The sequence below is a fragment of the Carassius carassius genome, unplaced genomic scaffold (genome assembly GCF_963082965.1).
Source record: "Carassius carassius unplaced genomic scaffold, fCarCar2.1 SCAFFOLD_128, whole genome shotgun sequence".
NCBI classification, from domain to species: Eukaryota; Metazoa; Chordata; class Actinopteri; order Cypriniformes; family Cyprinidae; genus Carassius; species Carassius carassius.
In genome coordinates, this window is record NW_026774992.1 from 34,273 (window position 1) to 60,093 (window position 25,821).

Sequence of the window (25,821 nt, forward strand, 5' to 3'; positions counted from 1 at the left end):
ATTAGTGATGAACTTCTGCTGTTAACAATCAACATCACTGAAGTAAAGAGAAACACAAGAACTACAACTGAATTTAGCCACAGCCTTCAACTGAAAAAAAAACCCCCACTATGCCACCATAATTGTGGTCAGGGTTTGCTTTAGGTAGTGTCTTGACCCTTTTACTAATTCAAAGCAATTTGATTCAAAACAATTTCAATATTGTTTTCGCAACAAACATGTATGCATTGCTGAATCAAACCTTGTAGTAACAGATGATCTTATGCTTTTTCTGCTTATAACTCATGTTGACTTGGACATCATGAGATAGTCTTCTTTGGATTGTTGACTGACATTCAGCTTTTACCAGAGTTGGGACTTTCAAGTCACAAGCAAGTCTTCAAGTCATATCCCAAGTCCTCAAAGGGTTAAAGTTAATGAGATAATTAAGTGATTAAGTGATGATTGTGCATTAATGATGAACACCTGCTGTTCTTGAGAATTACAGAGGATCAGATGTTGATGTTTTATTAGTTAAAGTGATGCAACCATAATGGAGATCAGTGTTTGCTTTAGTGGGGCTCTTGACCCTTGACTAACATGTTAGATCTCTTTATGTAGCATTGCATGAGGTGCTGTAAAGCAGAGAGAAGACATTAATCTGTATGTGATACGTGGTCAGATTACAATCAAATTAACATTAGCTCTATTTAAGTTTGGCATAATCAACCTAGTAAAACTGCACTATGGAAAAAAAATTAAGTGAATTTTAAATCTACTAAGACCATACAAAATTTGAAAAACCATACTCTGTAGACACACACAGACATCAAGAACCAGCATATGACTCTCAACAGTGGTGACAATCAACAAAATGTTGCATGCTGGGTAAAACCTTAGTAAAAACTCCCGTCATGCACTGCAGTATGAAAAATTGTCACCACTGTTATGGATCGTGATATGTGTGTTTGTCTAAAAACCTGAACTGATTGTCTCCTTTTGTGTCTTTCAACATTGAAGCATTGTGATTTTTTTTTTTACTTCAGTTCAGTAATAGCTGAGTGTCAGTCTACTATCCAAAGATAAACACAATTTCATGATGTTCAGTCATCATGAGTTATAAGCAGAAAAAGCATAAAATCATCTGTTACTGCAAGGTTCGACTCAGCAATGCATACATGTTTGTTGCGAAAACAATATTGCAATTGTTTTGAATCAAATTGGTTTGAATTAGTAAAAGGGGCAAGACACTACTTGGCCCAGTCCCACCCAGATCAGCACAGAATGCTTCTCTGGAGTCTGACTGTCAATAATCATCCAAAAAAAGAGCGAGGTGAATTCCTGTGCTGTCATGTCCTTCAAGCCCCGGCCCACCCAAAGGATGGCGAGCTGGTACCCGAACTGGGCCCCACCTGCTGGTAGGCACGGGAAATACAAGGGGCCGGTCTTGGCCCACAGGTCCCAGAGTAGGTGGTGGACGGTCTCCGGGGAATTGCAGCCGGACCGAGGGCAGATTGGGTTTTTGGCCATGCCTCAGGAGTGCATAACCGCCCTGACCGGGAGGATCTCATGAGCCACCATCCATGATAAATCCTTGTGCCTGTTCTGGAGAGCGGGGTGAGCAGCGTTCCTCCAAACTTGTTTGGCCTCACCTAGTGTGAGGCCTGGAACTGGACTCACCGGTTCCCGGTCCTGCACAACAGAAATGAGAGACTTGTGTTTAGTTAAAATGGTGACATCTTCACTCTCTAAAAGATATTTCTTTAAAAATTTTTTTATAAAACTGTACTCTTTAGGCAAGTTAAAAGACACTGGGGTTTTCAAGTCTACTGGTAAAATTTTCAATGTTCTTAGGTAAGACCCCATCCAAAATTGCACCATTGCAGCCGTCTTGTTTTCTTTGGATGGGGTCATGGCATAACTAATGTGCAGGGCGGTGAAGCGGCTGCCTAAAAACAGGTGGGGGTCTGGGAGGCCTTTTCCACCGTTCTCTGGCCTTTTCTTGATGGTCTCCCTCTTCAGGCGCTCCCACTTGGACCCCCACAGGAAATAAAACACCGCCCTCTCCAGTCTCACCAGGAACCGCCGAGGGGGGCTAAAAACAGAACAGACAAGTAAAATCAGAGGTAAAATCACAGATTTAAAAATTAAAATTTTACCTTCAATTGTCAACTGTCTTAGTCCCCAAAACCCCAGTCTTTTCCTAGCTTTCCCTAGCAAGTCAGTCCAGTTGTCTCATCCACCTCCGTCTTTATCAAATTTTACGCCTAAAATCTTAAAATCATTGTCTTTAAAAACCAAATCAAGTCCTCCTGTGTCCACGTCTCCCCACGGCCCGAAGAGCTGGGCCTCGGACTTGTTTCTATTGAGTTTGGCGCCCGAGGCCCGACCGTACCAGTCAGTCAAGTCCAGTGCTCTTCGTATGGATAAAACGTCCGTGGCTAAAAGAGTTACGTCGTCCATGTATAAAGCACAGGTCGCCGTCAGTCCACCCGTCCCAGGAACGTCCAGTCCTTTGATCCATTTGTCCCTTCTCAAGATCTGTGCCAGTGGCTCGATGCAAGCCACATACAGAAGAGGAGATAAAGGACATCCCTGACGGACACCACTGTGTATGTTCACAGCTTTGGAAAGATGCCCATTTATTAGAATTTTGCTGACTATTCCCTTGTACAACAGTCCCACCCAGGCTATAAACCTCTCTGGAAACCCCATTTTCTCCAGTACCTGGAAGAGGTACTGGTGCGAGACTCGATCAAATGCTTTTTCAAAATCTAAATTTAGGACTACTAGCCGAATATTTCTGTCTCTCGCGTAACAGATGGCGTCTCTAATCAGCACTAGGTTGTCTGTTATCTTTCTTCCGGGCACAGCACAAGCTTGATCCGGGTGGATCACGTCCTCTAAAACAGTCGACATGCGTGTCGCTAAAATCTTACTAAAAAGTTTACCATCGAAATTTAAAAGCGTGATTGGTCTCCAATTTTTTAAGTCAGTCCTGTCCCCTTTTTTGTACAGTAAAGACACTATCCCTATCCTAAAACTGTCGGGTAGTCTGTCAAGAGTCTCAAAGTTGTTAAAAACAGCCAATAATTCATGTGCTAAAATATCCCAAAAAGTAAGATAAAACTCTAGGGGAAGTCCATCTGCTCCTGGGGACTTCCCCTTTTTAAAACCTTTAAGAGCTTTATGTAATTCTAAAATAGTAAAATCTTGGGATAAAAACTTATTTTGGCCATTAACATTCTTGACTAAAAAATTTAAAACTTCCCTTGCCGTATCGTCGTGTACATCTTTTTTACAATACAAATCCTCATAAAATCCCTCTACATTTTTTAAAATCTCTTCTGTTGTGTTTGCATCCCTCCCTCCTACCTTAACCCTGGTTATTGCCCCTCCCCTTGTTATTATCTTTTTTAAAAAGTAACTTGTACACTTTTCACCTTCCTCTATTTCTCTTTCTTTGCTTCTTAAAATAACACCTTTACTTTGGATACGAGATAAAACTGACATTTCTTTTTTTACATCTGTTATTTCTTGGCTAAAATCAAAACCATTATTTAAAAGATTAAAATATCTTTGTAATCTTTTTTGCAACCCCATCATGCATCTCTTTTCCCTATTCTTTTTATCTTTCCCTACCTTCCTAAAAAACTGTCTTGTCCGGTCCTTTACCATTTCCCACCACTGTGCACGTGTCTCATAAAAGTCTTGGAGGGTCTGCCATTGGCTGAACTGCTCCCTATATTCTCTAACCACTTCTTCATCCACCAATAGGGAACAGTTCAGCTTCCACATCCCTCCTCCTACCGTCACACCCGGGGAAAGTGAAAGGGTGCAAGACAGCATCATGTGATCAGAAAAAAAGAGAGGGGTCAATGTTGCATCGGTTGGCGGGCAGTCCCTTGTAAAAACATAGTCAATTCGAGAGGCTCTGGCGCCATCACCACTGAACCAGGTGAAGCCCTCCTCTCTTTGATGCAGTTGTTTAAAACAGTCAACTAACTTAAAATCCTTGACTAAATTTTGTAATAAAACCGATGTCTTATCGACCTTAAAATCTTCTCCTACTCTCTTCCTATCTGTTTTTGATAAAACACAGTTAAAATCCCCTGCTACTATTAGGGGAGCCCTGCCTAACATGTGGGGCTGCAGGTCTTCTAAAAGCTCATACCTGTCATTTTTTTCTGTAAAACCATACACGTTAAGAACCTTAAAATCTCTCCCTAAAAAAGTCAGGTTTGCTAAAAGAGCCCGCCCTTCCCTCACCACAGTGCTATCCTTCACCGTGATGTTTGAATTTTTTATTAAAATAGCGACACCATCATTCTTGTTGAAGTTGGAGCCACTCCATATTGAGGGCCCCATGGTCCACATCTCCTCCAACTTCCTGTGGTTACTTAAAAAGGGCAGAGCACACTCTTGCAATAAAAACAAATCTGACTTAAAAGACTTTAAAAGGGATACAATGCTCTGTGCTCGCAAGGTGGACCTCACACTTCTTACATTTATGATAAGAACAGATTTTTTTTTTTTTTTGACTGGTTTTATTGATATTTAATCAAAAGTGGTACAACAGTACGTCAAGTAATAGATAAAATACAACATATATGTTCACATGCAGGTATGAGTAAAAAAAAATAAAATAAAAAATTAAAAAACAATCGTTCCAATGACGGTTAACACACCACTAAAATCCTGGATCTCCAAGACATGCCTTATGTTAAGATACAGACAAAGTACTTGAAATGACCATAAGGGAAGAAAAAAAAAAAAAAGGGGGGTATAAGGTTGATAAGAACAGATACTACACTTGATCTTAGCCAAAAGGCCGAGAAGCGATGTTGATTTGATGCAGCGGGGAAGAAGCCGGACACGACGATGCCCATCTCGGCTTTGGTAAGTCTGGGAGACCTGAAACGCTGTGTGATGGTAGTACCCTCCCCCGTCTGCAACGTCACCGGGCCTCGCCCCGATCGGCCTGACGCTGGCTCTGCAGCGACAGAGAGTACGGCATCGCTCGTAATTCCCAAACGGTTCGTCGCAAAGCCACGTGCCTTATGTCATCGGAATCCTTGGCTCGAGCCGAACGAGATGCAGGTCTCAGATTGGCTCGTCGCTCTGACGAAATTTTCGGGTATTTGGGATTTTGTCGAAAACCTTCTTTTGCAAACTAGCGGCAGGTATTTGGCCCAGTCCCACCCAGATCAGCACAGAATGCTTCTCTGGAGTCTGACTGTCAATAATCATCCAAAAAAAGTGGAAATTTCCATTCACCTTGGCGAGGGGACCTCAAAACGTGCCAAGGTGGTGTGGCCGAGGTGGCTCAAATGGCTATAACTCCAGGAAGGAGTGAGATCCCTTCACCCAAATCGGCACACCTGTGCAGGGGCTCAGTCAGCGGTCAGGTGTAAAAGGGCGCTGCGACAGGCCACTAGGTGGCGCTGTAAGCGGAAAAATAAGAAAAATGAAATGTAAAAGGACCATCAAACAAAGATGGAAACACCTGAAACGCTGTGTGATGGTAGTACCCTCCCCCGTCTGCAACGTCACCGGGCCTCGCCCCGATCGGCCTGACGCTGGCTCTGCGGCGACAGATAGTACGGCATCGCTCGTAACTCCCAAACGGTTCGTCGCAAAGCCACGTGCCTTATCTCATCGGAATCCTTGGCTCGAGCCGAACGAGATGCAGGTCTCAGATTGGCTCGTCGCTCTGACGAAATTTTCGGGTATTTGGGATTTTGTCGAAAACCTTCTTTTGCAAACTAGCGGCAGGTATTTGGCCCAGTCCCACCCAGATCAGCACAGCATGCTTCTCTGGAGTCTGACTGTCAATAATCATCCAAAAAAAGTGGAAATTTCCATTCACCTTGGCGAGGGGACCTCAAAACGTGCCAAGGTGGTGTGGCCGAGGTGGCTCAAATGGCTATAACTCCAGGAAGGAGTGAGATCCCTTCACCCAAATCGGCACACCTGTGCAGGGGCTCAGTCAGCGGTCAGGTGTAAAAGGGCGCTGCAACAGGCCACTAGGTGGCGCTGTAAGCGGAAAAAAACTAATATGATTTGAAAAAGCACAACGAAAAACAAATATGGAGACAGCTACAGCTAGGCTGCAGTCAATCCAATCGACTTGCAAAGTGAGGTCTGTGCAAAATTCGAACTAAACCACACACCAGGGACCGATATTTCAAGAGCGTAAGTGATTTTGTTTCATGAGCTCAAAACACATACCCAGCATGTGGCAGGACTCATCATTCTGAAACTGAAAAGTAACTGAGATAGATCTTTCTGCTTTGTTTCACCAGTTAATTCAGGGGAGAGCGCGAACGCAGTCCCCCACTACCATAAATTATGCAGTCGAGATTCCCACATTTGGGGAATTCGCAGGGGTCAGCATGGCCGTAGTGCAATGGACAAGCCTCGCCCTGGGTGAACCGCCTTCTTGATCATGGTGTCTCCCCTGCCAGGTAAGTATGAAGACCCAAGCAGCCAGCCAGAGGTACAATTTGCGTCTCTACCATCCTCACCAACGGTTAGCCCTCCGTAAACCCCAACAAAGGAAGGATGGGCGACTTCCATTACTGGCCTGGAAACTGCTTCCCAACGCTGGTTTTAGTTGACTCCCTTTAACCAAACACACCGAATTCGATACATCACCTCGTCAGTGAAAGTCTCCGAGACCTCAGGTGGGAGCATCGTTAGTGGAAGAGTCCAACACCTCAGGGGGGTGCCTCAGAAGTGAGTCCGCAATAAACCACAGGACCTGCAAAGGCAGACCTCATTACTTGCTCTGCTATTCGTCACAATAAATGGCATTCCCGAAAAAGGGAAAGCACACCGTTCCTGGAGACACTGCAATACCAGGCCGATGCGTGGAATGGACGGAGCAAGCCCCGGCTCCAGCTCCGTGATCTAAAAATCCATTTAATATGTAGTCCCCGGATGGGGGACGTATCAGATATTAAACTGATAAGAACAGATACTAAACTTGATCTTAGCCAAAAGGCCGAGAAGCGATGTTGATTAGATGCAGCGGGGAAGAAGCCGGACACGACGATGCCCATCTCGGCTTTGGTAAGTCTGGGAGACCTGAAAAGCTGTGTGATGGTAGTACCCTCCCCCGTCTGCAACGTCACCGGGCCTCGCCCCGATCGGCCTGACGCTGGCTCTGCAGCGACAGAGAGTACGGCATCGCTCGTAATTCCCAAACGGTTCGTCACAAAGCCACGTGCCTTATGTCATCGGAATCCTTGGCTCGAGCCGAACGAGATGCAGGTCTCAGATTGGCTCGTCGCTCTGACGAAATTTTCGGGTATTTGGGATTTTGTCGAAAACCTTCTTTTGCAAACTAGCGGCAGGTATTTGGCCCAGTCCCACCCAGATCAGCACAGAATGCTTCTCTGGAGTCTGACTGTCAATAATCATCCAAAAAAAGTGGAAATTTCCATTCACCTTGGCGAGGGGACCTCAAAACGTGCCAAGGTGTTGTGGCCGAGGTGGCTCAAATGGCTATAACTCCAGGAAGGAGTGAGATCCCTTCACCCAAATCGGCACACCTGTGCAGGGGCTCAGTCAGCGGTCAGGTGTAAAAGGGCGCTGCGACAGGCCACTAGGTGGCGCTGTAAGCGGAAAAATAAGAAAACAGAAATGTAAAAGGACCATCAAACAAAGATGGAAACACCTGAAACGCTGTGTGATGGTAGTACCCTCCCCCGTCTGCAACGTCACCGGGCCTCGCCCCGATCGGCCTGACGCTGGCTCTGCGGCGACAGAGAGTACGGCATCGCTCGCAACTCCCAAACGGTTCGTCGCAAAGCCACTAGGTGGCGCTGTAAGCGGAAAAAAACTAATATGATTTGAAAAAGCACAACGAAAAACAAACATGGAGACAGCTACAGCTAGGCTGCAGTCAATCCAATCGACTTGCAAAGTGAGGTCTGTGCAAAATTCGAACTAAACCACACACCAGGGACCGATATTTCAAGAGCGTAAGTGATTTTGTTTCATGAGCTCAAAACACATACCCAGCATGTGGCAGGACTCATCATTCTGAATCTGAAAAGTAACTGAGATAGATCTTTCTGCTTTGTTTCACCAGTTAATTCAGGGGAGAGCGCGAACGCAGTCCCCCACTACCATAAATTATGCAGTCGAGATTCCCACATTTGGGGAATTCGCAGGGGTCAGCATGGCCGTAGTGCAATGGACAAGCCTCGCCCTGGGTGAACCGCCTTCTTGATCATGGTGTCTCCCCTGCCAGGTAAGTATGAAGACCCAAGCAGCCAGCCAGAGGTACAATTTGCGTCTCTACCATCCTCACCAACGGTTAGCCCTCCGTAAACCCCAACAAAGGAAGGATGGGCGACTTCCATTACTGGCCTGGAAACTGCTTCCCAACGCTGGTTTTAGTTGACTCCCTTTAACCAAACACACCGAATTCGATACATCACCTCGTCAGTGAAAGTCTCCGAGACCTCAGGTGGGAGCATCGTTAGTGGAAGAGTCCAACACCTCAGGGGGGTGCCTCAGAAGTGAGTCCGCAATAAACCACAGGACCTGCAAAGGCAGACCTCATTACTTGCTCTGCTATTCGTCACAATAAATGGCATTCCCGAAAAAGGGAAAGCACACCGTTCCTGGAGACACTGCAATACCAGGCCGATGCGTGGAATGGACGGAGCAAGCCCCGGCTCCAGCTCCGTGATCTAAAAATCCATTTAATATGTAGTCCCCGGATGGGGGACGTATCAGATATTAAACTGATAAGAACAGATTTTTTCTTTCGAAAAAGTTTTATTGTCACCATTTACATTTTTTCCATTTGCATTTTTACTTTCACACACATTTTTTTTTTTTTCAAGCACACATTAAAACAAGCCATATAATATATAATAAATACACATGGTAAAATGAAAGAAACAATCATTGTTAAAAAAAATTGATTAAACCACAGTGTTTTGCTTGTTTTTAAAAGTCCATATTTGAGGTGTGTTTAAAAGGTGCGATCGGTTTCAAAAGTAAAATACAAATTTAAAAAAGCAAACAAGCCTCATATGCATGTTAATAAAACCAATTTCATTAATAAAACACAATAAAAACCAATTTATAGGATAAAAACCAAATAAAAAAAAAAAAAAAACATCTGTTGTGCAAGACCGGGGGTGAGTCCTTATCAAGTCGGTCTTCACCCCACTCTCCAGAACAGGGACATGAGATGCTGCTTTACAGGCTCAGCGGAGATCCCCTCTCCTCCGGCCCGCTGGCCCGCTGTTCCCGTAGCCAGAATGGTGAGGGTGCATCTACGGGCAGCCAGGGTCGGTGCCTGCCGGGACCCTCTCTGTGCGGCCCCGGCCCCCCCGTCCGAATTTCGTCGTCCGGTACCCCTGCAGCATTGATGTTACCTTTAGCTCGCATGCATGGAGGGTTACCGTAACGCGTTTCCCCACCAGCAGGTTTCTGGTGGCCCAGATGGCATCCTTGATGACGTTGAGGGTGAGCCAGAGCGAGGTGAATTCCTGTGCTGTCATGTCCTTCAAGCCCCGGCCCACCCCAAGGATGGCGAGCTGGTACCCGAACTGGGCCCCACCTGCTGGTAGGCACGGGAAATACAAGGGGCCGGTCTTGGCCCACAGGTCCCGCGCAGCACCGCACTCCCAGAGTAGGTGGTGGACGGTCTCCGGGGAATTGCAGCCGGACCGAGGGCAGATGGGGTTTTTGGCCATGCCTCTGGAGTGCATAACCGCCCTGACCGGGAGGATCTCATGAGCCACCATCCATGATAAATCCTTGTGCCTGTTCTGGAGAGCGGGGTGAGCAGCGTTCCTCCAAACTTGTTTGGCCTCACCTAGTGTGAGGCCTGGAACTGGACTCACCGGTTCCCGGTCCTGCACAACAGAAATGAGAGACTTGTGTTTAGTTAAAATGGTGACATCTTCACTCTCTAAAAGATATTTCTTTAAAAAATTTTTTATAAAACTGTACTCTTTAGGCAAGTTAAAAGACACTGGGGTTTTCAAGTCTACTGGTAAAATTTTCAATGTTCTTAGGTAAGACCCCATCCAAAATCGCACCATTGCAGCCGTCTTGTTTTCTTTGGATGGGGTCATGGCATAACTAATGTGCAGGGCGGTGAAGCGGCTGCCTAAAAACAGGTGGGGGTCTGGGAGGCCTTTTCCACCGTTCTCTGGCCTTTTCTTGATGGTCTCCCTCTTCAGGCGCTCCCACTTGGACCCCCACAGGAAATAAAACACCGCCCTCTCCAGTCTCACCAGGAACCGCCGAGGGGGGCTAAAAACAGAACAGACAAGTAAAATCAGAGGTAAAATCACAGATTTAAAAATTAAAATTTTACCTTCAATTGTCAACTGTCTTAGTCCCCAAAACCCCAGTCTTTTCCTAGCTTTCCCTAGCAAGTCAGTCCAGTTGTCTCGTCCACCTCCGTCTTTATCAAATTTAACGCCTAAAATCTTAAAATCATTGTCTTTAAAAACCAAATCAAGTCCTCCTGTGTCCGCGTCTCCCCACGGCCCGAAGAGCTGGGCCTCGGACTTGTTTCTATTGAGTTTGGCGCCCGAGGCCCGACCGTACCAGTCAGTCAAGTCCAGTGCTCTTCGTATGGATAAAAGGTCCGTGGCTAAAAGAGTTACGTCGTCCATGTATAAAGCACAGGTCGCCGTCAGTCCACCCGTCCCAGGAACGTCCAGTCCTTTGATCCATTTGTCCCTTCTCAAGATCTGTGCCAGTGGCTCAATGCAAGCCACATACAGAAGAGGAGATAAAGGACATCCCTGACGGACACCACTGTGTATGTTCACAGCTTTGGAAAGATGCCCATTTATTAGAATTTTGCTGACTATTCCCTTGTACAGCAGTCCCACCCAGGCTATAAACCTCTCTGGAAACCCCATTTTATCCAGTACCTGGAAGAGGTACTGGTGCGAGACTCGATCAAATGCTTTTTCAAAATCTAAATTTAGGACTACTAGCCGAATATTTCTGTCTCTCGCGTAACAGATGGCGTCTCTAATCAGCACTAGGTTGTCTGTTATCTTTCTTCCGGGCACAGCAGAAGCTTGATCCGGGTGGATCACGTCCTCTAAAACAGTCGACATGCGTGTCGCTAAAATCTTACTAAAAAGTTTACCATCGAAATTTAAAAGCGTGATTGGTCTCCAATTTTTTAAGTCAGTCCTGTCCCCTTTTTTGTACAGTAAAGACACTATCCCTATCCTAAAACTGTCGGGTAGTCTGTCAAGAGTCTCAAAGTTGTTAAAAACAGCCAATAATTCATGTGCTAAAATATCCCAAAAAGTAAGATAAAACTCTAGGGGAAGTCCATCTGCTCCTGGGGACTTCCCCTTTTTAAAACCTTTAAGAGCTTTATGTAATTCTAAAATATTAAAATCTTGGGATAAAAACTTATTTTGGCCATTAACATTCTTGACTAAAAAATTTAAAACTTCCCTTGCCGTATCGTCGTGTACATCTTTTTTACAATACAAATCCTCATAAAATCCCTCTACATTTTTTAAAATCTCTTCTGTTGTGTTTGCATCCCTCCCTCCTACCTTAACACTGGTTATTGCCCCTCCCCTTGTTATTATCTTTTTAAAAAAGTAACTTGTACACTTTTCACCTTCCTCTATTTCTCTTTCTTTGCTTCTTAAAATAACACCTTTACTTTGGATACGAGATAAAACTGACATTTCTTTTTTTACATCTGTTATTTCTTGGCTAAAATCAAAACCATTATTTAAAAGATTAAAATATCTTTGTAATCTTTTTTGCAACCCCATCATGCATCTCTTTTCCCTATTCTTTTTATCTTTCCCTACCTTCCTAAAAAACTGTCTTGTCCGGTCCTTTACCATTTCCCACCACTGTGCACGTGTCTCATAAAAGTCTTGGAGGGTCTGCCATTGGCTGAACTGCTCCCTATATTCTCTAACCACTTCTTCATCCACCAATAGGGAACAGTTCAGCTTCCACATCCCTCCTCCTACCGTCACACCCGGGGAAAGTGAAAGGGTGCAAGACAGCATCATGTGATCAGAAAAAAAGAGAGGGGTCAATGTTGCATCGGTTGGCGGGCAGTCCCTTGTAAAAACATAGTCAATTCGAGAGGCTCTGGCGCCATCACCACTGAACCAGGTGAAGCCCTCCTCTCTTTGATGCAGTTGTTTAAAACAGTCAACTAACTTAAAATCCTTGACTAAATTTTGTAATAAAACCGATGTCTTATCGACCTTAAAATCTTCTCCTACTCTCTTCCTATCTGTTTTTGATAAAACACAGTTAAAATCCCCTGCTACTATTAGGGGAGCCCTGCCTAACATGTGGGGCTGCAGGTCTTCTAAAAGCTCATACCTGTCATTTTTTTCTGTAAAACCATACACGTTAAGAACCTTAAAATCTCTCCCTAAAAAAGTCAGGTTTGCTAAAAGAGCCCGCCCTTCCCTCACCACAGTGCTATCCTTCACCGTGATGTTTGAATTTTTTATTAAAATAGCGACACCATCATTCTTGTTGAAGTTAGAGCCACTCCATATTGAGGGCCCCATGGTCCACATCTCCTCCAACTTCCTGTGGTTACTTAAAAAGGGCAGAGCACACTCTTGCAGTAAAAACAAATCTGACTTAAAAGACTTTAAAAGGGATAAAATGCTCTGTGCTCGCAAGGTGGACCTCACACTTCTTACATTTATGGTAGAGATAGTGAGGGCCATGAGCAGTATGGTTAAAACAGTATGAGACATTTAAACAGAAGACTAAAAGACTACAAAAATATGCTTAAAATCATGTTTTATCTTGTTTCACCTGCTCTTCCTTTCTCCCAGATGAACTGGGGCCCGGAGAGCAGGTGCTCGACACATCGGGTGCTACAGAGAAACCCTCTTGTAACTCCCTAGGCGACGATGTTCTTAGCTTGATGTGCAAAAAGGAAACCTCATTTGGGGATTCTAGGGGCCACATACGTTCTTGATCTTCCAAATCGGAACTATCAAGCCGCTGTGCTGCCCTAGCTTTTTTCTCCTCTGTTTCCACCAGAGGAGATCCCGCAGGTCTTTTTTGCACTTGAGCATTTGGGAGTGAACACTCAAATTCACTCCCACTGGATTCCTGCACCAAATCTGACACCGTTTCTAGGGAAGAGCTTGTTTCTTCCTCGCTCACTTCTCCTTCCGTGACTTTTTCCAGTTCAATATCTGACTCCGCCCCTGTGGCCGCCCCACTTCCTCCTTCCTGCCCAATCCCTGAGGCCGGCTGGGGATTTGAAATTCCCGCCAAAACCTCAGGGACCGCCTCCTCTTTCCTTTGTTCATTCGTTTGTTGCCCATGTGGGGCGGCCATTTTGAGCTTGTTGGCAAAACTTTTAGGGCAGTCTCTGTAGAGATGGTTTGTTTCTCCACAAAGATTACACCGTCTGCCATTGGTACAATCATCAAAACTGTGACCAATTTCTCTACACTTCCCACATATTAACTCTTGGCATGCTTCAGCGAGATGACCAAACCTGCAACACTTCCTGCAGAGTTTGGGCATTCCTTGATAATGTATGTAGCCTCTGTTCTCTCCGAGCACAATCATGGAAGGCAGATGTTTCAGGCCCTGGTAGCCCCCAGCGTCTTCCCATTGTTTAATGGGAATTCGCCAGGAGCATGTCCAAATGCCATCTTCATCCAACACTTTGACAGGCTGGCCTCGAACAGTGCAAAATCTACCCAACCAAACACAAATATCATCTCCAGTCACTGTTTCATTGAACATCCTGACAATCACAGTTTTAAGTGTGTTATCCGAAAGTTTCTCGACAGTGAACATGGAGAACTGGGCTTTAACTGAATCAAACCTTTGCCAAAAGTCATTAAGCAGGGAAGCGGTTTTAAAACTGACATCAAATCCTTTGTTCAAGGGCAGAGTCATCAAACAATTCAGGTCGTCAGATCTAAAAGCTAAGGTCTTTTGGATCAGCTTCCTTGAAAAGTCCATACGGGACATTCCAAGGAGCTTCCCCTCAACCTGCCTGAATAAAAAACGCACGCTGTGGTGCCTCCGCACGCCGGCACGGGCAGCCGACATGATGGAGGCACCAACAGCCTTAAAACTTAAAACAACAATAAATACAACAATAAATAACCAAATAAATAATTAAAAGACCTTACCTTAAAACTTGTTGGAGCCCGAAGCAGCAGAATTCAATGTACCTCTCGAAGTTGTGTGACTCAAGATATAAAAAGATCTCAAGTCAGGAAACCTCCAAGAGGCGATCGCAGTCTCAACCGTCCGACAAGATACGTGATCTTAGCCAAAAGGCCGAGAAGCGATGTTGATTTGATGCAGCGGGGAAGAAGCCGGACACGACGATGCCCATCTCGGCTTTGGTAAGTCTGGGAGACCTGAAAAGCTGTGTGATGGTAGTACCCTCCCCCGTCTGCAACGTCACCGGGCCTCGCCCCGATCGGCCTGACGCTGGCTCTGCAGCGACAGAGAGTACGGCATCGCTCGTAATTCCCAAACGGTTCGTCACAAAGCCACGTGCCTTATGTCATCGGAATCCTTGGCTCGAGCCGAACGAGATGCAGGTCTCAGATTGGCTCGTCGCTCTGACGAAATTTTCGGGTATTTGGGATTTTGTCGAAAACCTTCTTTTGCAAACTAGCGGCAGGTATTTGGCCCAGTCCCACCCAGATCAGCACAGAATGCTTCTCTGGAGTCTGACTGTCAATAATCATCCAAAAAAAGTGGAAATTTCCATTCACCTTGGCGAGGGGACCTCAAAACGTGCCAAGGTGTTGTGGCCGAGGTGGCTCAAATGGCTATAACTCCAGGAAGGAGTGAGATCCCTTCACCCAAATCGGCACACCTGTGCAGGGGCTCAGTCAGCGGTCAGGTGTAAAAGGGCGCTGCGACAGGCCACTAGGTGGCGCTGTAAGCGGAAAAATAAGAAAACAGAAATGTAAAAGGACCATCAAACAAAGATGGAAACACCTGAAACGCTGTGTGATGGTAGTACCCTCCCCCGTCTGCAACGTCACCGGGCCTCGCCCCGATCGGCCTGACGCTGGCTCTGCGGCGACAGAGAGTACGGCATCGCTCGCAACTCCCAAACGGTTCGTCGCAAAGCCACGTGCCTTATGTCATCGGAATCCTTGGCTCGAGCCGAACGAGATGCAGGTCTCAGATTGGCTCGTCGCTCTGACGAAATTTTCGGGTATTTGGGATTTTGTCGAAAACCTTCTTTTGCAAACTAGCGGCAGGTATTTGGCCCAGTCCCACCCAGATCAGCACAGAATGCTTCTCTGGAGTCTGACTGTCAATAATCATCCAAAAAAAGTGGAAATTTCCATTCACCTTGGCGAGGGGACCTCAAAACGTGCCAAGGTGGTGTGGCCGAGGTGGCTCAAATGGCTATAACTCCAGGAAGGAGTGAGATCCCTTCACCCAAATCGGCACACCTGTGCAGGGGCTCAGTCAGCGGTCAGGTGTAAAAGGGCGCTGCGACAGGCCACTAGGTGGCGCTGTAAGCGGAAAAATAAGAAAAATGAAATGTAAAAGGACCATCAAACAAAGATGGAAACACCTGAAACGCTGTGTGATGGTAGTACCCTCCCCCGTCTGCAACGTCACCGGGCCTCGCCCCGATCGGCCTGACGCTGGCTCTGCGGCGACAGAGAGTACGGCATCGCTCGTAACTCCCAAACGGTTCGTCGCAAAGCCACGTGCCTTATCTCATCGGAATCCTTGGCTCGAGCCGAACGAGATGCAGGTCTCAGATTGGCTCATCGCTCTGACGAAATTTTCGGGTATTTGGGATTTTGTCGAAAACCTTCTTTTGCAAACTAGCGGCAGGTATTTGGCCCAGTCCCACCCAGATCAGCACAGCATGCTTCTCTGGAGTCTGACTGTCAATAATCATCCAAAAAAAGTGGAAATTTCCATTCACCTTGGCGAGGGGACCTCAAAACGTGCCAAGGTGGTGTGGCCGAGGTGGCTCAAATGGCTATAACTCCAGGAAGGAGTGAGATCCCTTCACCCAAATCGGCACACCTGTGCAGGGGCTCAGTCAGCGGTCAGGTGTAAAAGGGCGCTGCAACAGGCCACTAGGTGGCGCTGTAAGCGGAAAAAAACTAATATGATTTGAAAAAGCACAACGAAAAACAAACATGGAGACAGCTACAGCTAGGCTGCAGTCAATCCAATCGACTTGCAAAGTGAGGTCTGTGCAAAATTCGAACTAAACCACACACCAGGGACCGATATTTCAAGAGCGTAAGTGATTTTGTTTCATGAGCTCAAAACACATACCCAGCATGTGGCAGGACTCATCATTCTGAAACTGAAAAGTAACTGAGATAGATCTTTCTGCTTTGTTTCACCAGTTAATTCAGGGGAGAGCGCGAACGCAGTCCCCCACTACCATAAATTATGCAGTCGAGATTCCCACATTTGGGGAATTCGCAGGGGTCAGCATGGCCGTAGTGCAATGGACAAGCCTCGCCCTGGGTGAACCGCCTTCTTGATCATGGTGTCTCCCCTGCCAGGTAAGTATGAAGACCCAAGCAGCCAGCCAGAGGTACAATTTGCGTCTCTACCATCCTCACCAACGGTTAGCCCTCCGTAAACCCCAACAAAGGAAGGATGGGCGACTTCCATTACTGGCCTGGAAACTGCTTCCCAACGCTGGTTTTAGTTGACTCCCTTTAACCAAACACACCGAATTCGATACATCACCTCGTCAGTGAAAGTCTCCGAGACCTCAGGTGGGAGCATCGTTAGTGGAAGGGTCCAACACCTCAGGGGGGTGCCTCAGAAGTGAGTCCGCAATAAACCACAGGACCTGCAAAGGCAGACCTCATTACTTGCTCTGCTATTCGTCACAATAAATGGCATTCCCGAAAAAGGGAAAGCACACCGTTCCTGGAGACACTGCAATACCAGGCCGATGCGTGGAATGGACGGAGCAAGCCCCGGCTCCAGCTCCGTGATCTAAAAATCCATTTAATATGTAGTCCCCGGATGGGGGACGTATCAGATATTAAACTGATAAGAACAGATTTTTTTTTTTTTTTTTTTTTTTTTTTGACTGGTTTTATTGATATTTAATCAAAAGTGGTACAACAGTACGTCAAGTAATAGATAAAATACAACATATATGTTCACATGCAGGTATGAGTAAAAAAAAATAAAATTAAAAATTAAAAAACAATCGTTCCAATGACGGTTAACACACAACTAAAATCCTGGATCTCCAAGACATGCCTTATGTTAAGATACAGACAAAGTACTTGAAATGACCATAAGGGAAGAAAAAAAAAAAAAAAAAGAGGGGTTATAAGGTTACACATTGATGAATTGTTCTTTTACATACATTTTTATTTTCCTTTAAAGTGCTTTCAGTGTGTTTTAAAAGCCAAAATAAAACTATGTAAAAAAAAAAAAAAAAAAAAAAAAAGGGTTCTCTATTGTGCTTGATCGGGGAGGTAATCTTTCAATTTGGGCCTCTCCCACTCTTCGGTCCCAGGCAATCAAACCCAGCTTCAGTGACCCAGAGGAGATCCGTACTCTCTGGCCCGCTGCTCCCGTAGCCGGAAGTGGTGAAGGTACATCTACGGGCAACCAGGGTCGGTGGTGGCCGGGACTCTCTCAGTGGCAACCCCGGCCCCCGCTCTGAATGATTGGGCGCGGTGCCCCTGCAGCATGTTCTCCACCATCCTTACAGTGGCTTGGAGGGGCACCATCACCCGTTTCCCCACCAGCAGGTTTCTGGCAGTCCAGATTGCATGCTTTATAGCATTCAGGGTGAACCAGAGTGTTGTGAACTGTTTTGATGTTAAATCCTTTATCCTCCGGCCCACCCCTAGGACGGCGAGATTATAGTCCATCTGGACCCCACCCGCTGGCAGGCATGGGAAAACCAGGGGGCCGGTCGCGGTCCACCGGTCCCGTGCAGCACCGCACTCCCAGAGGACGTGCCGCACGGTCTCTTCCTGATTACACCCGAGCCGTGGGCACTTTGCGTTGGCGGCCATGCCGCGGGAGTGCATAACCGCCCTGGTTGGTAGGATCTCATGGGCCACCATCCACATCAGGTCTTTTTGCCGGTTCCAAAGAGCGGGGTGGGCTGCGTTTCTCCACACTGTTTTGGATTCGCTCTCAGTTAGCCCTGGAACTGGGCTCACCTTCTCCCGGTCCTGCACAACAGAGATAATCTTTTTATGGTCTTTTAAAATGTCCACATTTTCTCGTTCTAGGTCATGTTTCTTTAAAAAAAAATTAATAAATGCATATTCTTTTGGCAAGTTAAAAGACACTGGGGTTCTAAGATCTACGGTTAAAATTTTTAGGTAGCGTAAGTACGACCCCATCCAAAACTTCACTATTGCTGCGGTCTTATCACTGGATGGGGCCGTGGCATACTTAAAATGTAATCCTGTAAAATGACTCCCTAAAAAAAGGCTTAGGTCTGGCAGTCCTTTGCCTTTGTTTTCCTTTCTTTTCTTGACTGTTTCTCTCTTTATTCTCTCCCACCTGGATCCCCAGAGAAAATAAAAGACAGCACGTTCCACTGCTAAAATGAAGGACCTGGGGGGGGTAAAAACAGAGCACAACAATAAAAACAGAGGTAAAATCACAGCTTTAAAAACTAGAATCTTTCCCTCCATCGTCAAAGTCCTTAGTCCCCACAAACCCAGTCGCTGTCTTACTTTCCCTAAAGCATTGGTCCAATTACCTTGTCCACCCCCCTCCCTATCAAATTTTATGCCTAGAATTTTTATATTATCATTTCTTAGAGTCACTTCCAGTCCTCCCACGTCTATGTCGCCCCACTGTCCGAAGAGCTGGGCCTCTGACTTGTTTCTGTTTAATTTGGAGCCAGAGGCCCGTCCATAAGAATCTGTAAGTTCCAAAGCTCTTCGGACAGATAAAAAGTCAGTCGTTAAAATTGTCACATCGTCCATGTATAAAACACATTTTGCTATCAAACCTCCTGGTAGCTTAAATCCTGCGATCCGTTGGTCCCTTCTCAAAAGCTGTGCCAATGGCTCAATGCATGCCACATACAAGAGCGGGGATAACGGGCACCCTTGACGGACGCCGCTGTGAATGTTAACAGCTTTTGTTAAATGCCCATTTACAAGAATTTTGCTGGTTATATCATTATACAGCAATCCCACCCATGCTAAAAACCTCCCTGGGAAGCCCATTTTCTCCAGTACCTGCAATAGGTACTGGTGCGAGACCCGATCAAAAGCTTTTTCAAAATCTAAATTTACCACTATTAGGCCAATGTTTCTGTCTCTCGCAAAACAGATGGTGTCTCGGATCAATATCAGACTGTCCGTGATCCTCTTCCCGGGCACAGCACATGCTTGATCCGGGTGGATCACATCCTTTAAAAACAGGGACACGCGTTTAGCTAAAAGCTTGCTAAAAAGTTTGCAATCCCAATTTAAAAGGCTGATTGGTCTCCACGTTTTTAAATCTGTCCTATCTCCTTTTTTATGCAAAAGTGAAACAATTCCTAGTCTAAAACTGTCAGGGAGTCGGTCCAGTCTATCAAAGTCCTTAAAAACCATTAAAAGTTCTGGTGCTAAAATGTCCCAAAATTTTGAATAAAATTCCACGGGAAGGCCATCACTTCCCGGCGACTTACCAGTTTTAAAATCCTTCATACATTTTGTAAGCTCTAAAAGAGTAAAATCTTGGGTTAAAATAGCACGCTCATTATCAATTTTCTTTTCTAAATTTCCCAAAATATTTTCTATGGCTTCCTCTGTTATCTCTTTTTTGTTGTATAAATCTGTATAAAATCTTTCTACTTCTTCTAATATCTCTTCTGTATTTCTGGCTTCCTTCTCCCCCTTTTTTAATTCAGTAATTACCCCTTTATTTGTTAAAATCCTCTTAAAAAAGTATCTTGTGCATTTTTCACCTTCCTCCAGATCTTGTTCCTTACTTCTTAAAATCAACCCTTTGTTTCTTTGTTTTTCCAAATCAGCCATTTCTTTTTTAACCTCATTTAATTCTTCATTAAAATCAAACCCTCCATTAACAAACTTGAAATACCTTTGTAATCTTTTTTGCAGTCCCAACATGCGTCTCTTTTCTTTGTTCTTTTTTCCAATCCCTTTCTTTCTAAAAAACAGTCTCGTCCGGTGTTTCACCATCTCCCACCACTGTGCACGTGAATCGAAAAAGTCTTGGAGGGTCTGCCACTGACTGAATTGCTCCCTGTAGTCACTAACTATCTCCTCATCCTGCAAAAGGGAGCAATTCAGTTTCCAGATCCCTCCCCCTACCGTCAATTTTGTGGTGAAGGAAATAGTGCAAGACAGCATAACGTGATCGGAAAAGAATAGGGGTGTTAATATAGCATCAGTCGGCGGGCAATCGCGTACGAAAATGTAGTCAATGCGAGAGGCGTTGGTGCCATCACCACTGACCCAGGTGTAGCCCACCTCTCTTGGATGCAAAGTCTTAAAACAGTCAGTTAATTTAAAATCCTTAACTAAACTTTGCATTAAAACTGATGTCTTATCAAACCTAAAGTCTGCCCCCACCCTCTTCCTATCAGTTTTGGCTAAAACACAGTTAAAATCTCCCCCTACCACTAATGGTACCCTCCCCAGCATGTGGGACTGCAGTTCCTCTAAAAGCTCATACCTATCGTTTTTACCTGTAAAACCGTACACATTTAACACCTTAAAATCTCTATCTAAAAAAGTCATATTCGCTAAAATAGCCCGCCCATCTCTTACCACCGTGCTCCCCTTCACCAGGATGTGAGGGTTATTTATTAAAATCGCCACTCCATCATTTTTGTTAAAGTTGGACCCGCTCCATATGGAGGGTCCCGGCGTCCATAGCTCCTCCCACCTCCTGTAACTAGATAAAAAGGGTAAGGCACACTCTTGTAGAAAAAAGACATCTGACTTTTGAGATTTTAAAAAGGATAAAATAGTATGTGCTCTGACCATGGACCTCACACTTCTTACATTTATTGTTGAAATTGTGAGGGCAATGGTGAATAAATTAGGTAAAAAGGCATGAGCTTAAAAAGGAACTAAAACATTTTATTTAAAAGACTACAAAGTTCATCTCGTTCGGCTCGAGCCAAGGATTCCGATGACATAAGGCACGTGGCTCTGCGACGAACCGTTTGGGAGTTACGAGCGATGCCGTACTCTCTGTCGCCGCAGAGCCAGCGTCAGGCCGATCGGGGCGAGGCCCGGTGACGTTGCAGACGGGGGAGGGTACTACCATCACACAGCGTTTCAGGTGTTTCCATCTTTGTTTGATGGTCCTTTTACATTTCAATTTTCTTATTTTTCCGCTTACAGCGCCACCTAGTGGCCTGTCGCAGCGCCCTTTTACACCTGACCGCTGACTGAGCCCCTGCACAGGTGTGCCGATTTGGGTGAAGGGATCTCACTCCTTCCTGGAGTTATAGCCATTTGAGCCACCTCGGCCACACCACCTTGGCACGTTTTGAGGTCCCCTCGCCAAGGTGAATGGAAATTTCCACTTTTTTTGGATGATTATTGACAGTCAGACTCCAGAGAAGCATTCTGTGCTGATCTGGGTGGGACTGGGCCAAATACCTGCCGCTAGTTTGCAAAAGAAGGTTTTCGACAAAATCCCAAATACCCGAAAATTTCGTCAGAGCGACGAGCCAATCTGAGACCTGCATCTCGTTCGGCTCGAGCCAAGGATTCCGATGACATAAGGCACGTGGCTTTGCGACGAACCGTTTGGGAGTTACGAGCGATGCCGTACTCTCTGTCGCCGCAGAGCCAGCGTCAGGCCGATCGGGGCGAGGCCCGGTGACGTTGCAGACGGGGGAGGGTACTACCATCACACAGCGTTTCAGGTGTTTCCATCTTTGTTTGATGGTCCTTTTACATTTCATTTTTCTTATTTTTCCGCTTACAGCGCCACCTAGTGGCCTGTCGCAGCGCCCTTTTACACCTGACCGCTGACTGAGCCCCTGCACAGGTGTGCCGATTTGGGTGAAGGGATCTCACTCCTTCCTGGAGTTATAGCCATTTGAGCCACCTCGGCCACACCACCTTGGCACGTTTTGAGGTCCCCTCGCCAAGGTGAATGGAATTTCCACTTTTTTTGGATGATTATTGACAGTCAGACTCCAGAGAAGCATTCTGTGCTGATCTGGGCGGGACTGGGCCAAATACCTGCCGCTAGTTTGCAAAAGAATGTTTTCGACAAAATCCCAAATACCCGAAAATTTCGTCAGAGCGACGAGCCAATCTGAGACCTGCATCTCGTTCGGCTCGAGCCAAGGATTCCGATGACATAAAGCACGTGGCTTTGCGACGAACCGTTTGGGAGTTACGAGCGATGCCGTACTCTCTGTCGCCGCAGAGCCAGCGTCAGGCCGATCGGGGCGAGGCCCGGTGACGTTGCAGACGGGGGAGGGTACTACCATCACACAGCGTTTCAGGTCTCCCAGACTTACCAAAGCCGAGATGGGCATCGTCGTGTCCGGCTTCTTCCCCGCTGCATCAAATCAACATCGCTTCTCGGCCTTTTGGCTAAGATCAAGTGTAGTATCTGTTCTTATCAGTTTAATATCTGATACGTCCCCCATCCGGGGACTACATATTAAATGGATTTTTAGATCACGGAGCTGGAGCCGGGGCTTGCTCCGTCCATTCCACGCATCGGCCTGGTATTGCAGTGTCTCCAGGAACGGTGTGCTTTCCCGTTTTCGGGAATGCCATTTATTGTGACGAATAGCAGTGCAAGTAATGAGGTCTGCCTTTGCAGGTCCTGTGGTTTATTGCGGACTCTCTTCTGAGGCACCCCCCTGAGGTGTTGGACTCTTCCACTAACGATGCTCCCACCTGAGGTCTCGGAGTCTTTCACTGACGAGGTGATGTATCTAATTCGGTGTGTTTGGTTAAAGGGAGTCAACTAAAACCAGCGTTGGGAAGCAGTTTCCAGGCCAGTAATGGAAGTCGCCCATCCTTCCTTTGTTGGGGTTTACGGAGGGCTAACCGTTGGTGAGGATGGTAGAGACGCAAATTGTACCTCTGGCTGGCCGCCTGGGTCTTCATACTTACCTGGCAGGGGAGACACCATGATCAAGAAGGCGGTTCACCCAGGGCGAGGCTTGTCCATTGCACTACGGCCATGCTGACCCCTGCGAATTCCCCAAATGTGGGAATCTCGACTGCATAATTTATGGTAGTGGGGGACTGCGTTCGCGCTCTCCCCTGAAATAACTGGTGAAACAAAGCAGAAAGATCTATCTCAGTTACTCTTTAGTTTCAGAATGATGAGCCCTGCCACATGCTGGGTATGTGTTTTGAGCTCATGAAACAAAATCACTTACGCTCTTGAAATATCGGTCCCTGGTGTGTGGTTTAGTTCGAATTTTGCACAGACCTCACTTTGCAAGTCGATTGGATTGACTGCAGCCTAGCTGTAGCTGTCTCCATGTTTGTTTTTCGTTGTGCTTTTTCAAATCATATTAGGTCTTTTCCGCTTACAGCGCCACCTAGTGGCCTGTCGCAGCGCCCTTTTACACCTGACCGCTGACTGAGCCCCTGCACAGGTGTGCCGATTTGGGTGAAGGGATCTCACTCCTTCCTGGAGTTATAGCCATTTGAGCCACCTCGGCCACACCACCTTGGCACGTTTTGAGGTCCCCTCGCCAAGGTGAATGGAAATTTCCACTTTTTTTGGATGATTATTGACAGTCAGACTCCAGAGAAGCATTCTGTGCTGATCTGGGTGGGACTGGGCCAAATACCTGCCGCTAGTTTGCAAAAGAAGGTTTTCGACAAAATCCCAAATACCCGAAAATTTCGTCAGAGCGACGAGCCAATCTGAGACCTGCGTCTCGTTCGGCTCGAGCCAAGGATTCCGATGACATAAGGCACGTGGCTCTGCGACGAACCGTTTGGGAGTTACGAGCGATGCCGTACTCTCTGTCGCCGCAGAGCCAGCGTCAGGCCGATCGGGGCGAGGCCCGGTGACGTTGCAGACGGGGGAGGGTACTACCATCACACAGCGTTTCAGGTGTTTCCATCTTTGTTTGATGGTCCTTTTACATTTCAATTTTTTATTTTTCCGCTTACAGCGCCACCTAGTGGCCTGTCGCAGCGCCCTTTTACACCTGACCGCTGACTGAGCCCCTGCACAGGTGTGCCGATTTGGGTGAAGGGATCTCACTCCTTCCTGGAGTTATAGCCATTTGAGCCACCTCGGCCACACCACCTTGGCACGTTTTGAGGTCCCCTCGCCAAGGTGAATGGAAATTTCCACTTTTTTTGGATGATTATTGACAGTCAGACTCCAGAGAAGCATTCTGTGCTGATCTGGGTGGGACTGGGCCAAATACCTGCCGCTAGTTTGCAAAAGAAGGTTTTCGACAAAATCCCAAATACCCGAAAATTTCGTCAGAGCGACGAGCCAATCTGAGACCTGCATCTCGTTCGGCTCGAGCCAAGGATTCCGATGACATAAGGCACGTGGCTTTGCGACGAACCGTTTGGGAGTTACGAGCGATGCCGTACTCTCTGTCGCCGCAGAGCCAGCGTCAGGCCGATCGGGGCGAGGCCCGGTGACGTTGCAGACGGGGGAGGGTACTACCATCACACAGCGTTTCAGGTGTTTCCATCTTTGTTTGATGGTCCTTTTACATTTCATTTTTCTTATTTTTCCGCTTACAGCGCCACCTAGTGGCCTGTCGCAGCGCCCTTTTACACCTGACCGCTGACTGAGCCCCTGCACAGGTGTGCCGATTTGGGTGAAGGGATCTCACTCCTTCCTGGAGTTATAGCCATTTGAGCCACCTCGGCCACACCACCTTGGCACGTTTTGAGGTCCCCTCGCCAAGGTGAATGGAATTTCCACTTTTTTTGGATGATTATTGACAGTCAGACTCCAGAGAAGCATTCTGTGCTGATCTGGGCGGGACTGGGCCAAATACCTGCCGCTAGTTTGCAAAAGAAGGTTTTCGACAAAATCCCAAATACCCGAAAATTTCGTCAGAGCGACGAGCCAATCTGAGACCTGCATCTCGTTCGGCTCGAGCCAAGGATTCCGATGACATAAAGCACGTGGCTTTGCGACGAACCGTTTGGGAGTTACGAGCGATGCCGTACTCTCTGTCGCCGCAGAGCCAGCGTCAGGCCAATCGGGGCGAGGCCCGGTGACGTTGCAGACGGGGGAGGGTACTACCATCACACAGCGTTTCAGGTCTCCCAGACTTACCAAAGCCGAGATGGGCATCGTCGTGTCCGGCTTCTTCCCCGCTGCATCAAATCAACATCGCTTCTCGGCCTTTTGGCTAAGATCAAGTGTAGTATCTGTTCTTATCAGTTTAATATCTGATACGTCCCCCATCCGGGGACTACATATTAAATGGATTTTTAGATCACGGAGCGTTGGGAAGCAGTTTCCAGGCCAGTAATGGAAGTCGCCCATCCTTCCTTTGTTGGGGTTTACGGAGGGCTAACCGTTGGTGAGGATGGTAGAGACGCAAATTGTACCTCTGGCTGGCCGCCTGGGTCTTCATACTTACCTGGCAGGGGAGACACCATGATCAAGAAGGCGGTTCACCCAGGGCGAGGCTTGTCCATTGCACTACGGCCATGCTGACCCCTGCGAATTCCCCAAATGTGGGAATCTCGACTGCATAATTTATGGTAGTGGGGGAATGCGTTCGCGCTCTCCCCTGAATTAACTGGTGAAACAAAGCAGAAAGATCTATCTCAGTTACTCTTTAGTTTCAGAATGATGAGCCCTGCCACATGCTGGGTATGTGTTTTGAGCTCATGAAACAAAATCACTTACGCTCTTGAAATATCGGTC

The 25,821-nt window shown here is 46.6% G+C and overlaps 7 non-coding genes and 4 pseudogenes across 7 annotated transcripts; 4 read left to right on the forward strand and 7 right to left on the reverse strand.

Annotated features, from left to right (window-relative positions):
• Positions 1–4,653: 4,653 nt before the first annotated feature.
• LOC132134011 (U2 spliceosomal RNA) lies at positions 4,654–4,822 on the reverse strand (annotated as a pseudogene).
• A 1,468-nt stretch (positions 4,823–6,290) lies between these two features.
• LOC132134009 (U1 spliceosomal RNA) lies at positions 6,291–6,454 on the reverse strand. The gene has a single exon (XR_009429323.1). It is a non-coding gene; the product is annotated as a U1 spliceosomal RNA (small nuclear RNA).
• Positions 6,455–6,806: 352 nt separating this feature from the next.
• LOC132134001 (U2 spliceosomal RNA) lies at positions 6,807–6,997 on the reverse strand. The gene has a single exon (XR_009429319.1). It is a non-coding gene; the product is annotated as a U2 spliceosomal RNA (small nuclear RNA).
• Positions 6,998–8,083: 1,086 nt separating this feature from the next.
• LOC132134012 (U1 spliceosomal RNA) lies at positions 8,084–8,247 on the reverse strand. Its single transcript, XR_009429324.1, has one exon. It is a non-coding gene; the product is annotated as a U1 spliceosomal RNA (small nuclear RNA).
• A 352-nt stretch (positions 8,248–8,599) lies between these two features.
• Positions 8,600–8,774, reverse strand: LOC132134006 (U2 spliceosomal RNA; annotated as a pseudogene).
• A 7,590-nt stretch (positions 8,775–16,364) lies between these two features.
• LOC132134013 (U1 spliceosomal RNA) lies at positions 16,365–16,528 on the reverse strand. Its single transcript, XR_009429325.1, has one exon. It is a non-coding gene; the product is annotated as a U1 spliceosomal RNA (small nuclear RNA).
• Positions 16,529–16,880: 352 nt separating this feature from the next.
• On the reverse strand, positions 16,881–17,093 carry LOC132134008 (U2 spliceosomal RNA; annotated as a pseudogene).
• A 5,419-nt stretch (positions 17,094–22,512) lies between these two features.
• LOC132133999 (U2 spliceosomal RNA) lies at positions 22,513–22,703 on the forward strand. The gene has a single exon (XR_009429317.1). It is a non-coding gene; the product is annotated as a U2 spliceosomal RNA (small nuclear RNA).
• A 352-nt stretch (positions 22,704–23,055) lies between these two features.
• Positions 23,056–23,219, forward strand: LOC132133987 (U1 spliceosomal RNA). The gene has a single exon (XR_009429307.1). It is a non-coding gene; the product is annotated as a U1 spliceosomal RNA (small nuclear RNA).
• Positions 23,220–25,277: 2,058 nt separating this feature from the next.
• Positions 25,278–25,456, forward strand: LOC132134004 (U2 spliceosomal RNA; annotated as a pseudogene).
• Positions 25,457–25,523: 67 nt separating this feature from the next.
• On the forward strand, positions 25,524–25,687 carry LOC132133992 (U1 spliceosomal RNA). The gene has a single exon (XR_009429311.1). It is a non-coding gene; the product is annotated as a U1 spliceosomal RNA (small nuclear RNA).
• The last annotated feature ends 134 nt before the right edge of the window (positions 25,688–25,821 follow it).